Genomic DNA, 7,500 nt, shown 5'->3' with positions numbered 1-7,500 from the left:
TGTATGCCTTTGACTTTGTCTCCCTCTCTCTTTCTCTCCCTGTCTCTTTCTCTCTCTCTCTCTCTCTTTCTTTCTCTCTGTCACTTCTGACCATCTAACACACCTGCTCTGAACATAAAATGTGAGACAGACAGTGAGCGATAGACAAACCAACCCAAGGACGTGCAAAAACAGAGGACAATACAAGAATGAAAAGTACGAAAGGTACAGAGAGAGGGAGAGACACAGAGAGAAAGAGACAGACAGACAGAGACAGAGACACAGACACACAGAGAGAGAGAGAGAGAGAGAGAGAGAGAGAGAGAGAGAGAGAGAGAGAGAGAGAGAGAGAGAAGGAGAGGGGAAAGCAGAACTCAGAACTTTAAACGTTTTTATATTCAAAGATTTTAACTCTCTCCATACGAACGGCGAAAGAGACGACGTTAACAAAGTTTCACCCCAATTACCATCATCAAAATATTGCAAGCAGAACGCTCTTATACTGAAGAGGTGAATATTGACAAAGAATACCACAGTTCTGACGACGGAATCTAAAGGCTGGGTCATTCAGACACCCACTGGACATCCGAGGGGTCTGTGTAGAGGAGAAGAGAGGACTGGCCGTACTGAGTGAGTTAAAGAGAGGGAGGGAGACAGGAATGAGGGTATGAGGAGTAAGCATACATAAATAAATATATAGATGAATAGAGAGAGAGGGTGAGAACGAAGAAGTGAAAGAAAGACAGAGGGAGACAGAGAAACAGAGACAGAGAAACAGCGATACAGACAGACAGACAGACAGATGTCCTGTACAGACATACCCCACGCTCTGGCTCCTCAATTTTCAGTTTCACGTGCAGTCTGAAAGATGCGGGCTGATCCATAACGCGCTACACCAAATCTGCAGAGAAAAAAAAAAGAAGAAGAAATAAATGCTGAATAATGCATAAAACTCTACGCCTAAGACAGAGCCTGAAACCTATTTTATACAAAATGAGAGAGAAGTAAGGGGGACAACTGGATTTTAAAGCAGACAATAGTGCCCAACAGACAACAGACGAGTCAACATTCACATTGTTAAAAAAAAAGAAGATAAACGAATAAATAAATGAATGAATGAATGAATGAATAATAAATAAATAAACTGATGAATCAATAAATGAATAGATCAATAATAAATAGATAAATAAAGGAGAAGAGGTATTCACATTCTAAAAAAAATAAAAAAAAATAAAATAAACGAATAAATAAATAAATGAGTAATAAATAAATAGATAACTAAATAAATAATAAACAAATAGATAAATGAATAAATAAATAAATAAATAAACTGATGCATAAATAAATGAATAGATAAACAAATGATTAGATAAATAAAGGAGAAGAGGTAAAAGAAACCTTTACAGCAACAAAATAAGACAACAACAAAGACAAAGATAAAAAAATGAAAAGAAAGTTAAAGGCAAGGAAGTATCGAAATGAATTACAAATAGCAAAAGAAACCCGTGGAAACGTGATGAAACACTTTAGCAATGTAAAAAAAAAAAAAAAAAAAAAAAAAAAGGTCACGATGTTAGATTTTCTCAAGCCTTATAAGCTTTTTGGCATATCCCATATATCATTAGAAGAGAGAGACAGGGAGAGAGAAGAGGGGGGGGTGTGAGACAGAGAGACAGAGACAGAGAAATAGCGACACAGAGAGGCAAAAGAGACAGGGACACAGAGAGACAGAGACAGACAGAATTATAGAGAGACAGGAAACAGAGAGAAAAGATGGAGGAGGGAATCAATAAAGAAAAATGGTGATGAATGACTGTGATAATGTCCCCACTCTAATTAGCCTTCGGCCTTTTTCTCCTCTCTCTCTCTCTCTCTTTGCCTCTCTCTCTGTCTCCCTCTCACACTCTCTAACTTTTTATCACACACACAAACACACATAAACGCGCGCGCACGCACGAGCACAAACACACATGCAATTACGAGACGGCACATACACACTTGCAAGCAAGGACATCACATCCGCAATGCAACGAAAAAAGAAAACGAAAATTATAAAGTAGCTTCTCTCTCTCTCTCTCTCTCTCTCTCTCTCTCTCTCTCTCTCACACACACACACACACACACACACACGTAATCGCATGTGCGCGTGCGTGTGTGTATGTGTGCGTAGATGTGTTTGTTTTTTTTGTTGTTTTTTTTTCGGGGGGCGGGGGGGGGGGGTTGTTTTGTTTTCGCATGTTTTTCTTATCTGATTCAGCTATAATAGTGAAGTTTAATGAAACAGGAACAAAGAATAAAACCTTTAAGGCTAATCAATAAAGGTATCAAAAGTAACACATGAAAGTATGTACACAAGGATGACGTTGAGTCCAGAAGCCACCATCAATGGGGGAGAAATGAAACAAACGATGATCCCGTCGTGGCCATGACAGTCCCTCCTTACAAACACGCAGACAAAAACGCAAATACATATACATACACTTTTCAACGCGTTTGTTTATGATAGTCATCGTTCTCAAGGTAATGGCATGTCGCATAAGACTGCGAAAGACAAAGATTTCTTTGGGTTATTTGGCATTGTTGTTAGTCATAACGTCAGGTTTTCACATGAGGGACTAAGATCAATATCAGATTAAACATTTTCAAAAATTGTAATTTCCAAATCCATATGATTTCGTTTCTTTACGAGCGAAAACAACACTGACTGAGGCGAGAAAACTGCGAATCTATTGTTGTCATTCCTGTTGACTGAGGCGAGAAAACTGCGAATCTATTGTTGTCATTCCTGTTGACTGAGGCGAGAAAGCTGCGAATCTATTGTTGTCATTCCTGTTGACTGAGGCGAGAAAACTGCGAATCTATTGTTGTCATTCCTGTTGTTTGCCAATGCAGAAAAGGTAAATAATCTCAAGAAAATATTTCGAAGCGAAGTTAATACGATCTTTCTTTGCTTTAAGAAGAGCGATTCATTCATAACTTGACAAAATGAAATTCAATATTCTCGAGAGTGTGCGTTTGACAGCATAAGTGCATCAATTTCAACATCGGAGAAATGAAAGTTCGCATTCATATTAAATGAGAATATGATGCCGATAGCACTCGTAAGCTTACCAAAACACGACTAACAAGTCCGCCGCCTTACAGGTGTGACCAAGCGCGCTATGCTTGCTCCAACACTATTCACGCACAAGCCAGAGCAGACGACGTTTTCTCTCCTAACCCTTGCACAGAATATGTGACGTCACTCTGCTTACATCATTTTGTCCTGGCCACACCACCTGCTGACTGCTCGACCAGTGTCGCGTCGCGATACGTCATTGGCTGAGAGCAAACTTGTGTTTCTGTTCCACAGTATTTAATTAATAGCTCTTTTGTCAGATCAGTAAACTACTAGTATTATATACTGGCAGAATCGTCTTAATTCCATCTTTAAATCTATTCCATTTATGTTCGCCTACGTTAAACTGATCTAACGCAGTTTGTAATTTTCAGTGATGAGCTCGTTAAAACTGACCCTGTTCAGGTGACTTAAATTAAGATTATAAATTTATCTTAAATAACCAACACTTCATTTTATACTCATTATAAAGTAGGTGTTGAGCTCTTTCTTTTGCAACTTATCCGACGTAAATCGGTTCAGGAATCATTTAGAAATCTATCACTGAACACCATTGTCCTCTTCTCATTTCTTCTTCTCTTTTTATCTTCTCTTAGTTCTTGTCTTCTTCTTCTTAGTTCTCCTAGATATCTTCTTCTCTTAGTTTTTCTCCATGTAACTATTGTAAATAAAACAATAGAAAACCCCATTTGTGACTGGCCTCTATATGTTCCTGGCCTGTGCGTGGGATCTTGTCTATCCTTTCATTCAATCAATCAATTAGTTAGGTCTTTTGTGCCGTACCCCTTGAGTAACCACTCGGTGCACGGCCACACAGACATGATCCTGATCTGATTCTGCCGCCAGGTGTTGTGTTGGGTTTTCCCGTACAGGAACACATGGTGTTCCTCACTTCGCAAAATATGGGAAGGTGAGCACAGAGAAAATGCAATGATTGTGAAAACAAACAAACAAAAACCAATTTCAATGCTACAGTCACCTTGACCTTTCAACAACTTTAACAAAAGGGTTACAAAAATATATATTTCAAAACCTATTCAAGTTGATGGTAAGTCAAGGGGGCTTTAGCAGGGAATTTGTTTGGGTTTGTTTGTTTGTTACAAATGTAGATATTTCAAAACCTATTTAATTTGTTGATAGGTCAAGGTGACTTTAGCATTGAAGACGGTCGCTCAAACAGCCGAGATCAAGAACTGGTTACCCCATCTAGCAGCAGTTTTGTAGAAACTAACCAACGTCTGAAAGAGAAACCACAACAAAAATAACAACAAGAAAAATGAAAAACCGTGCTTCTCATTGTCCGCATTCTGCACAGCTGTAAACGTTGGCTGATATGAACACAGAACCAGACATTTCAGCCCAAAGTCCACAGATACCACCTAACCCCGGATTTCTCGTTTGACCACAATACTTCGTGTGAAGCCAGGTCATTACACTGTCTGGCCCCCAGGAATCTCTCTTGGCAACAATCGAAAAGAAAAAAACCCCACAAAAACGACAATGTTTTGGCCAGGTTATTAGCCACAGCATATTACTCAATACAATTCTCTATTCTGTAAGGGGCCCTGGAGGGTGGCAGACGACTTGGCAGGCAGGGACAGAGTTGGACAGAAAACATTACAGAATGGGTGAACCCAGAGATCCCAGCACTGATATGACAGAGAACCGTTCCTCACGGAGCAAGTTGGCATCTGCAAGGTCCCGTATACCCCTCACTCTGCATCCCACTTTGAAATTCTGAAACGTCCGGCATTATATCAAGGGACTGAGATACTATGGCATGGACACGATTTCGACTTTTATTATCTTTAAGTAGCAGACCAAATTACAACTTTTCTTAAAATGCATGAAGCATTATCAAAACACGAATAGAATACCTGAATAACGATGAAAAATGGTCGCTGGATACTTAATAGTTGAAAATATTATCAACACATGGACGCACGTGATTACAATATTCCCAACGCAGTTCCTTTGAAACATGTAAGAAAATAACAGAGTTTTCTTGGGATCGACTAGTTTGCAGTAAGAAGATTGAGGATGGACAACAATTACACAGATATCTTTTAAAGCTTTCAGATGATGAACAGGTGGCAGAGAACTCCAACAATGTGACTAAACAGAAGAAACGAATTATATTTCTTACAATTTTAATTTCATATTGTCTAAATTACAAGTGATTAACTCAGAGCGGCGGAGCAGGATCTTCTCTTTCGGCTGGTCTCATGGCAGCTTGACATACATAACTAGCTCTCTGTGAACTGCTCACGCTGAGAGTGCAGCAGAACTAGTCGATTGCCGTTGTGTTTGAAAGTGAACGGGGATGAGGTGGGCTGGGGGGGAGGGGTGGGTGGGGGGTTAAGGAAGAAAGGACGGTTTCGAGATGAGCAGCTTGGGGGGAATCTTACAAAGACAGCACAAAGTCTGTATTCTGGGGTCGTACCCTGAGAAAGGGCAATAAAACAGTCCCGAACATCGGAAGGAAAATAATACACTTGCTTCCTCCGTGTTTTATGTGAATTGTTCGAGCAGAAAGAAAGCGAGGCGAACAAGGAGAGAGAGAGAGAGAAAGAGAGAGAGGGAGCGAGAGAAAGAGAGAGGGAGAGAGAGGGGGGAGAGAAAGAGAGAGGAAGAGAGAGAGAAAGAGAGAGGGAGAGAGAGAGACAGAAAGAGAGAGGGAGAGAAAGAGAGAGAGAGGAAGCCAAGAAACGCAAGAGACAAACAGGACATATAGAGAACACGTATATGTATGCTTTACTCGTAAGAGTGTGTGTCTGTTTCTTACACACAGAGTCACACACACACACACACACACACACACAGAGAGAGAGAGAGAGAGAGAGAGAGAGAGAGAACGGCAGACAGAGTCAGAGCGACAGAAAGACAGATGGACGAAGAAACAGAGGGATGGATCAGAGAGAGACAGACAGACAGAAAGAGACAGAGAGACGGTGTGTGTGTGTGTGGGGGGGGGGGGGGGGGGGGGGGGGGGGGGGGGGCAGACTATCACAAAGACAGATTCTTTTCCTCAGCGATCTTTACTTTCCTGTGACAAGTATCTGCACCCTTCCGCTCGAACCATAATCGGCGGTTTGCATGGGTGGGAGTTCCTTCGCTCCCATGCAAATCTCCTGTCTGCTGCGTGAGCTTATTAAATAGTTACCGGCAGTAACAGTATTTCGTGGGGATGGAGGGGGGGGGAGGGGGGGGGGAACAATCACGTTTTAGGACAGAAGGATTATTCCGCCAGGGAACGAAAGATGCCTTTTTAGATCGATCGGAGGAGCGAGCGTCAGAGTGTGTAAAAAGTTTGGGTGATGGAGAAGAGTGAATAGAGAGAAATGATAAAAAGCTCGCTGTATTGTTCATATAATAATAATAATAATAATAATAATAATAATAATAATAATAATGGTACTTATATAGCGCTGAATCTTGTGCATAGACAAATCTAAGCGCTTTCGCACCAGTCATTCTCACGCACGCATAACTCTAAAACTTGAGAAACTAAAGACAAGGAAGAGGCAGGTAAGGGAGGCTATTTTGGGAAGAGGTGGGTTTTAAGGCCAGACTTGAAAGAGCTGAGTGTGGAGACTTGACGAAGCGAAAGAGGAAGTTCATTCCAACTGCAAGGTCCAGAGACAGAGAAAGAACGGCGGCCAACAGTCGAGAGTTTGAATCTGGGTATGCGTAAGTGGAGTGGATCCGAAGCTGGTCGTAGTGAGCGAGATGGAGGGTAGAGGTGAAGGCAGCCACAGAGATAGGAAGGGAATGATTTGTGAATACATTTGTAGCATAGAGTGCTGATCTTGTACTTTATTCGGTGTGAGACAGGGAGCCAGTGGAGATGTTATACACAACCAAACGGGATAAAATAGTATATACACAGAGACAAAAAAAAAAAGAAAAACAAAAACACACGTCAATGATCCTGCCATAAAAAAAAAGAACTTGATGAAACGAAAGCAACAACAAATGAAGTTTTAACCAAGAATTTTAAACACTGGTTGACAAAACAAAATTGCAACAACAAAACAGTCACACACATTATCTAGAAACCTGTTTATTAGTTTGAGAGGAGAGCAGTGGAATTTAACGCATTCTCCCTCTCTCTCTCTCTCTCTCTCTCTCTCTCTCTCTCTCTCTCTCTTCCTCCCTCTCTCCCTCCCCCTCTCTACCTTCTCTCTCCCCCTGTTCTCTCCCTATCTCTCTCTCTCTATCCCCCTCTCCCCCCCCCGCCTCCTCTCTCTCTCCCCCTCTGTCTCTCCCTCACTCCCTCTCCCCTCTCTCTCTTCCCCTCTGTCTTCCTCCCTCTCTCTCCCCCTCTCTCTCCCTCTCTCTCTCTCTCTCATTGCTACCACCCTTCTCCCCTTCCCCCATCACTCTCTCCTTTTCTTTCACCC

The 7,500-nt window shown here is 41.5% G+C and overlaps 1 protein-coding gene across 1 annotated transcript in view; it reads right to left on the bottom strand.

The window, feature by feature from the left end:
* Positions 1-7,500, bottom strand: part of LOC143293993 (uncharacterized) — a 348,573-nt gene that overhangs the window by 280,515 nt on the left and 60,558 nt on the right. The window contains exon 2 of the mRNA XM_076605390.1: positions 801-880. The gene's annotated coding sequence lies outside the window, so the exon portion shown is untranslated. The remainder of the gene's footprint in view (positions 1-800; positions 881-7,500) is intronic.

The sequence above is a fragment of the Babylonia areolata genome, chromosome 1 (assembly GCF_041734735.1).
Source record: "Babylonia areolata isolate BAREFJ2019XMU chromosome 1, ASM4173473v1, whole genome shotgun sequence".
In the NCBI taxonomy this organism is placed as follows: domain Eukaryota; kingdom Metazoa; phylum Mollusca; class Gastropoda; order Neogastropoda; family Buccinidae; genus Babylonia; species Babylonia areolata.
This window is presented reverse-complemented; position numbering and strand designations above follow the sequence as displayed.